At 47.1% G+C, this 8,866-nt stretch overlaps 1 long non-coding RNA gene across 3 annotated transcripts; it reads left to right on the forward strand.

Moving 5' to 3' along the window:
* Positions 1–3,818: 3,818 nt before the first annotated feature.
* On the forward strand, positions 3,819–7,232 carry LOC123042702 (uncharacterized). 3 transcript variants are annotated; one of them, XR_006418873.1, is made up of 6 exons: positions 3,819–3,986; positions 4,104–4,300; positions 4,574–5,649; positions 5,738–6,185; positions 6,274–6,561; positions 6,694–7,232. It is a non-coding gene; the product is annotated as an uncharacterized lncRNA (long non-coding RNA). The 3 variants fall into 3 exon arrangements; XR_006418872.1 differs by having other exon boundaries at positions 4,574–4,839; positions 4,959–6,185; XR_006418871.1 differs by having other exon boundaries at positions 4,574–6,185.
* Positions 7,233–8,866: the final 1,634 nt, after the last annotated feature.

The raw sequence follows: 8,866 nt of genomic DNA on the forward strand, positions 1-8,866 counted from the left end.
CTTAAGGTTCGGTGACGCTAGGGTTGTATGAATATGAGTATGCAGCAAACCGAATGTTGTTCGGTGTCCCGGATGAGATCCCGGACGTCACGAGGAGTTCCGGAATGGTCCGGAGGTAAAGAATTATACTCCCTCCGTTCCTAAATACTTGTCTTTCTAGGCATTTCAACAAGTGACTACATACGAAGCAAAATGAGTGAATCTACACTCTAAAATGTGTCTACATACATCCGTATGTAGTAGTCATTTGAAATGTCTAGAAAGACAAGTATTTAGGAACGGAGGGAGTATATAGGAAGTGCTGTTTCGGCCATCGGGAAAGTTTCGGGGTCACCCGGTATTGTACCGGGACCACCGGAAGGGTCCCGGGGGTCCACCGGGTGGGGCCACCTATCCCGGAGGGCCCCGTGGGCTGAAGTGTGAGGGGAACCAGCCCCTAGTGGGCTGGTGCGCCCCCCTTGGGCCCCCTGCGCCTAGGGTTGGAAACCCTAGGGTGGGGGGCTCCCCACTTGCCTTGGGGGGCACTCCACCCCCTTGGCCGCCGCCCCCCTGGGAGATTGGATCTCCAGGGCCGGCGCCCCCCTGGGGGCCTATATAAAGGAGGGGGGAGGGAGGGCAGCCGGACCTAAGTCTTGGCGCCTCCCTCCCCCTGCTACACCTCGTCCTCCTCCCGCAGCAGCTTGGCGAAGCCCTGCCGGAGTTCTGCTGCATCCACCACCACACCGTCGTGCTGCTGGATCATCATCAACCTCTCCTTCCCCCTTGCTGGATCAAGACGGAGGAGACATCACGCTGACCGTATGTGTGTTGAACGCGGAGGTGCCGTCCGTTCGGCGCTAGGATCTCCGGTGATAGGATCACGACGAGAACGACTACCTCAACCCCGTTCTTTTGAACGCTTCCGCTCGCGATCTACAAAGTGGTATGTAGATGCATCTCTCCTTTCACTCGTTGCTTAGATGAACTCATAGATGGATCTTGGTGAAACCGTAGGAAAAATTTTATTTTCTGCAACGTTCCCCAACAATGCTTTCATTGAGAGTTTCATTGTGAGATCAACGAAAGGATAACTGGCTCTCTATAGATTGACAACATTTTTTTCTAGACTGTGGATTTGTGTTTGCCGTCCCCGCCTCCTCGAGCGTCGCCTTGACGATTGCTTCGATGAAATTTCGCGTGATTGAGTCTAGAACAACCCTATAAAATTTCGTTGCGTTTTGATGGAGGAATCTCCGGCAAACTCCGATCTATCGGAGCCGTGTCGAATCTATGAGTTTCGGGCGAGGACTCCAGCGTCCAGATCAGACATCATCTGGAAGGTCCAACCGTTCATCGGCTAGGAATTCCCATATCGACCACCTCTCAAAATTTCAGCTCGATCCGACCATTCAAACTCCGGGAAATGTCCGATGAGCGCATCAATTTTTGGATATGTTTTTTGGGCGAAAATGAATCCGACCCGAGTTCATCTTTCCTCATGAATGGGTTATTGGACATCCTTTTTGGAGGAAATTTTTAGGGTATTGTGTGTTGTTCTCAAACACGTGCCCGCAAATTTTAAGCCTTTTACGAGGCAATTTTCACCATCACGCAGGTGTCAAACCAGCCCGACAGCATAGCTCCACAGTTGCCTACCCGCATCAGCATCGCCTAGACCATCGCTCCATCGAGCCAATGAGGACAACCTCATATCGTCACCTCTTCAAGCCGACCAAGATTTCGGCATCACGAAGTCCAAATAATTGTCAAGACAACATTGTCGCCCCATGGATTGCATTGGCCGAGCGCGCCGACATCACCACATGGTCACTTCATCAAGGCGGCATTAACTGCATCGCAAGTTATGACATGCGTCGACATGGCCGTGTCATTGCTTCTTCAAGCCAATGTCCACCACGCCAACCTGCTTCGACACCTCGAATGGCATGGCGGCTGCAACATCAACTTACCGGCCTACTCTTCATCAACCTACTCCGGGGAATTCAGTGTCACCTACCGACCAGCTTCGTCACGTTAACTAGACTGGGGGCTTGGCCTCGCCGCATGAACCGTGTTGTGTCGCCACTTCGTCAAGTCGAGCTCCTCGCTCGGCACCTCAGAGCGTCCCCAACGACCAAGGAGCGTCGCCAACTTGAAGACCGGTTTAGGAGGCTACAGATCGTGTCCTGCACTAGGGGGTACTCACCACATCATCTCCTGAATAGGTGGGTCGGGACGAGTGGGCCACTTCAGGTAGCCCATGACTTGTACGAGAAAGGTTCCACAAGACTTAGTGATCAAGACAAGGACTCCTCTCCACCTATGTATCTGACTAGGAGGGCTGGGTATTCATGACCTTGATGTTAAAAATACTGCCCTCCTCGGCAAACGGTTGCTTAAGCTGTCGACATATTTTTTTTATGGCAAACCCTTCTATGGGGAAAATATGTGGGCTCAAAAGTAGTGTCACAAGCATATTGGAGCCTAGGGACTCACACTTTTGGGCTGGTCTAATGACTTCCAAGAAATACATCATCCGCTATGGATCTTTCGCTATTAATGATGGATTTGAAATTAGATTCTGGGAGGATAAGTGGTTTGGCAATGCTACACCCCGTGAACAAAATCCTGCACTATACAATATTGTACGTCACAAGGGTGACACTATTGCCACGGTTCTGGAATCCTTTCTGCCGAATGTGACGCTCAGAAGAGATTTAATTGGTCCCAGACTTGCATTGTGGAACACTATTATTGAGACTATCCACGGTACAACTGTGACAAGGAGCCGATGAATATCGTTGGAGCCTACAAGTGAATGGTAAATTCATAGTGGACTCTATGTATAGTGCTCTGATCCAGTTAGATGTGCCGGTTGATAATAATAAGAAGATGAAGATACCACTTAAGAATAAAATATTTGCATGGCATCTTCATCGAGGAGTTACTTTTACAAAAAATAACCTTATTAAAAGGAATTGGCATCGAAGTATGCAATGTGTATATTGTCATGATGTCATCACGGCGGAATAATAAAACACTTGTTTTTTCAATGCAAATTGGCTCGTTCTATATATGGTCGGTCATCCAAGTAACTTCTAACTTGTATTCTACACATAGTGTTTTTAATATATTAAGCAACCGGTTACATGGGATATAATATAGGTTTAAAATTCTTCTCAGGGCGGAAGTGCTTGCCGTTATCGAGACGCTTTGGCTATGTAGAAATGATAAGATTTTTAACGATAAAAGTACTTCTCTTGTACAGGTTATCTATAGATGTATGGGACACTCCATTTATGGTCAACTCTATAATGTGTGAAAAATCGAGACCTGTTTACGAATGTGTGTACATGTTTGAAGGCCACAACGAGCGTTCCTTTACCCGACATGAATGGCAGCATGATCTCGGATTGGCCCTCCTATATCGTAGGCTTTATACAGTCTCCACATGATTACTTGTATTATGCCTTTTTCTATTTTTTGAACATAGACTTGGTTATCCTTGTGTGCATCTCAGTTATGCATATGCTGAGTGCAATGCTAGTAATAAAGGGACAGCGGCGATTCGGTGCCCGAGCTCAGATGCTCCCGAAATCGCCGCAGTCCATTGTGGTCTCAGGATGGGAACAAATCGTTCTGACAGGGACACGAGTAAATCAGGTAATCTGGGGTGCGGGTGATATAGAACAGTGGACCAGGCGCGGGCCCAAACCGTATGGGTTGGAGCGCAGACGGGCGTGGGCTTTCTGATCCGTGGCTGATAGTTACCTTTTCGTCTGAGCCTAGAACAGGTAGGCCGTACAGGACGTATGGACTAAACTGGGCCGTTGGGATAACCAAGGTCCACTAAGCTCCCAGCCCCCAGCAACCAACCCCACCGGCTCTCCTCCTCTGCTCTCCTCCCGGCGAAACATGCTTTGCGGCGGCTTGGCCGGCGCTTGAATCGCCGGCGACGCAGCGATGGAAGAAGCCGGGCTCGAGTTCTTACTTGATGCCTTAGACCGGTAAGTGGATCTCCACGCTTCCGAAATTTCAATTGTTCCTGAATCTGAGGTCATGGTGGGATTAGTAAGCTAATTTGATGAGTGGCCTGCCACCCATGGCGGAATATGATTATGTAGGGTTTCCCTAAGGGAAGAAAGCGAATCCGGGAAGGCAAGATGAACGTAATGATGCTTCTGGGTGCGGGCAACATGTTGGAGGAGATACAGCTGCTGAGCCAAACTGGGGCGAACGACGGCGGCGAGAATCTATCGCCCACTGCATCAGCGTGATCTACTGGCAGGGTTAACCCAGAGGCACCTGGGTGGACAAAAAGGTTAGTTCTGTTTTGCTTAATCATGTACTTACAATATACATAATTTTCTGAATGCTGAGTTAGGTAGTTTTTGCAGCCTGACACGCCTAGACAGATGAACAACACATAGCTGCAAAAATCTGAATTGCGTGTTTGCCTGTGATACATTTTGTCATGAGATGGTTTAACAAGAAAAATAGCATGACATTGCTGTAGTAGAATTCTACATGGCACACTATTATCAAACATTTTATTTTATAGTAAATAAGCAATGTTCTTATGGGTAAATTTCAGGTTATGCCTGTGGAGCACACCTTCGGATAGGATGCCTTGCCCTTCACGTATGAGTGCATTTGAGCAGACAATCCAGAAATATGCCGAAGAGCCAACAAGAAGCGTAATATTGCCAGAACTGGGGCTGGGTTTTGCTTCGCTGGGTGAGGTATATGACTTCTAAAATCTGTATTCAGGGGAGATTGGATTTGGAATTCGGTATGGCAAAAGCAGACTAAATGCTGAGGAGGACGAAGTCAATGCTGAAAATCATCTATGGCTGCTCGGTGTGTCCTGAAACCTGCCTGATTTTCACATTATACCTTTGCTGGCACAAGATAAGAACATGATCTGCTATATGGTTGTGATTCAGAGAACTGTTTTTTTTTGTGTAATCTGCGTGCAGGGGAAGCCAGAAGCTGAGAACAGCAGATCTTGCAGTTGTGAATGCCTTGTATTGGTGCGGCTTTTGTGGGCAGCTGATAGCATCTGGTACATCACAGAGCACCGTGAGGGACAAAACCACTCCATGTCTCTGACGATGGGGGAAAAGATGCACTGGCCATCACACAAGCACATTGACGTGTATACTAACGATTTGATCAAAAACAACTTAGGGAAAACAATGTCAGTCTTGGTAAAGTGTACAACCTCATATGGAGTTTTATCGGGACTGTCAAGAATGTGCCGTTCACAAAAAGAATGCTCAGGAACATATGTGGTAAGATGAGTCGCGAGCAAGCTGATGATTTGTGAGAAAAATCTTGGAGGTTTTGCAGACATATTGGCTGATGACCCAGGCTTCACATACCATGTGCTGGCAAAAAGCGATAGCAAAGTAAAGAATTTGATGTGGACAAATGGGAGTAGTCAGATGCAGTAGCAGTTCTTTGGGGATTTGGTAACATTCAACATGACCTACAGAACCAACTTACATGACATGCCTTTTGGTCTATTTGTTGGGGTAAACAATCATTTCCAGATCATTATCCTAGCACGTGTCCTGATGAGAGATGAGCAGGTTGAAAGTTTTGAATTGGTTTTCGCTGAGTTCCTGTGGATGATGGGAGGTCCTGCACCTCGAACAATACTAACAGGTAAACATAGCTTCCCAAGTAGTAAAGCATTTTGCAAAAAATGCACTCTGGTCTAACTATGATGTGCACTTTGTACATACCAAAAAAGAGCTATGGAGGTGGCGATCCGCAAGGTGTACCTTGATATTGTGCACCGGTGGTGCAAGTGGCACGTGCTAGAGAAGGCGAAAGAAACCTTGGGGCCACTGTACAGGAAAAAGAATGACTTCCAGGCAGAGTTCCATAAGGTTGTGAATCACATGCTAACTAAAGTTGAGTTTGAGACAGCTTGGAACATGCTGGTTGATAAGTATAATTTGAGAAACCATCCTTACATGAACCAGATCTATGAAATACGCCCGAAGTGGACAAAACCATACTTCAAAGGGGTGTCTGTGGCAAAATGACAAGTACACACGGCATTGAGAGTGCAAACCACATGTTCAAGTCTTACATGCCGCCTGCGAGCCCAATGCACATTTTCGTGAGATAGTACATGAGACTTCAGTTTTGACCGTGAGCGGGAAGAAAGTTACGAGGAGAAGAGGACTATGATTGTGAGTTTATTTTTCATTTGTTTTCGAGAACACATTTTTTGTAGTGTATATTACTTGGTAGGAACTAATGTGATCTGTCTCTTGTCAGGGTGAGCTTGTTAGGAGAATAGATCTGGCAATATAGCGGCATGCGAGCAAAATATACACAAGGGCAATGTTTGAATAGTTCGGCTGTCTGCTAATTGAGGGTACATCATATAACGTTATGGAGGTTGAGAAGATGAGGAAATGTGTGTCAACACACAATAATCCATCAAAACGCAATAAGTGGAGTGGGGTTGTTTATGAGGTAATCATCACAGAGGACGGGTCAGAGTTCATTTGTGAGTGTGGTCAGTTTGAGCACATGGGGATGCTATGCTGCCACGTGTTGCGGGTAATGCTCTGCCTTATGCAAATAAAGAAGTCAGTATGTACCATTGGTCTCCCCTTACAAAAAAAGGTCTATTTTCTGGTCAAGCATGACAGATGTATTTCGGTTATGATTTATTTTTTTGCTTCTGTTCAGGTAATAGATATGCTTCACCTGGAGGAAATACCGCTGAAACACATAATGAAGCGGTGGATGAGAGATGAAAGGGGCATACTTCTTGAGCACCTATCCCACTACCAGAAGGACAATGCGGTAAACATGTCTTTCACTTGCAGGCATTCGACTTTGTACGCGCAAGCTATGGAATTTGTGCGGATGGGGTATGCCAGCGCTGAATTTTTCCACCACATGTCAGCTGGTCTGAAAGCCTTGATTGCTAGTGGGGTGCCTTTCAGTGAGCATTTGCTCCACGCTTGTTCCTCTTAGTTGAACGGTTGTTGCATTTACAGTGTTGTTCAGAAAAATGTGTTGTTGTACAACAATAAATTGTCCGTGTTGAGTGTTTTTGAAAATACAGCGTTGTAGAAATGTATGGAAAATTTGCTCTGGCATGCCTGATGTGGACTAGCGTCCATGATATTGTTGTGAACACACCTGTCATTTGTTGGTGCTGGCCATGATGTCCAACCTCTCCTGCTTAGCCAGTGTGTGCACCATGGGTTTCAAATTTTGAACTGCATCCAGAGTAAATGTACTCCCTCGGTTCCTAAATATTTGTCTTTCTAGATATTTCAACAAGTGACTACATACGGAGCAAAATGAGCGAATCTATGCTCTAAAAATGTCTACATACATCCGTACATGGTAGTCCATTTGAAATGTATAGAAAGACAAATATTTAGGAACGGAGGGAGTAGTTTGCATGAGACTGGTCGACAGACTATATGAATGGCACCATCCCAGGCTGGTTGCGGGACGACGGCAAGCACCATCGGCAGTGACGGCCGAGCAGAGGAGAAGATTAAGGTACGGGTAAAAATCGATAGGTTCTTCCACTCCTGGTGGATTATGATCCAAAATTGTTGCTTCATGTGGAAAATTCAAAATCTAGGGAGGCAACAAGCGTCTGGAGCATCAACTTTGTGCCAGATGAGGATGCTCAAGTTGTCGACGAGGTTAGCTCAAAATCTTTCATAACCATTGGAAATAGTTAATTCCCGTGTCTAAAAGATCTCTGTAAACACCAAACTGTTGGTGCGTAACCAGGGGGAAGTGATACATCAGGACCCCAACACCAAACTGATTGCAGAGATGGAAGAAAATGGAGCGGATTCTGGCCTGGAAGAAGGATATGCTGAGAATGATCCTGCAGCTGTTGCGATGGCCGCTTTCTATGTGGACGGACGGCCGTTTCGCTTATCTGTTGACGGCGCTGGCTCGGATCCGCACAGGAAACAAACTGATCCATTGGGTAGTATTCTATTTTCGCCTCACTTAGGCTGCTCATAGTGGAGAGTAACTTAGACTAGTAACATGCATATGTTACTAGTCTATGTTACTACCTTCATAGTGGGTAGTATCATATATGTGGTAACATACATGTCTTCATTTATTACTTTGTAGACTCATTTTGCATTGGGAAGCGTTATGTGATGGTAACATATTATGTTACTCTATTTGCCTCTCTCCTCATTAACTACTTGCCACCTCATCATTTTTGCTTATGTGGCACTAAGTTACTACCTATGTTACTCCCACTATGACCAGCCTTAAACGGCTGTGGCCGCATTTATTGCGAATAACTACCCGTCTCATTTTGCTCACCATACGACCGTAATACCTCCGGGAATACGCTGTGCGGCACAGATCCACATGGTCGTCTGACGGGAGAGATTTCAGGAGCATCTAAGCCCGTGCTCAGAAACGAATATTCGTAATAAAGGGCCCATTTTATATAAAAAAATGCCCTATTGGTCTTGTCGGGCGCGTACGTCTACCACACGACGCGGAGCCGGTCGCCGAGGCAGCGGTTCCTGCCGGCACTGACCGCATGGCCCATGATCGGCCACGTCCAGTTGCTGGCGGACATGCCACACCACGCACTTGCAGAGCTAGCCAGCACCATGTGCGCCCCCCGCTGTTCTGGCTCCGATTGGGAGCTTCCGACCGTGGTGATCTCCAAGCCCGACCTGGCCACGCGGCCCTCACCGCCGAGGACGCAGCGATGGCCTTCCGCCCGCACCTCCTCTCCGGCCAGTTCCTCTTGTTCGGGTGCTCCGACGTGACGTTCACGCCGGCAGAGCCGTACCACCGCATGACGCAGCAGGCGGTCATCTCCGAACTCCTCTCAGCACGCCACGTGGCCACC

The sequence above is a fragment of the Triticum aestivum genome, chromosome 2B (assembly GCF_018294505.1).
Source record: "Triticum aestivum cultivar Chinese Spring chromosome 2B, IWGSC CS RefSeq v2.1, whole genome shotgun sequence".
Lineage (NCBI taxonomy): Eukaryota > Viridiplantae > Streptophyta > Magnoliopsida > Poales > Poaceae > Triticum > Triticum aestivum.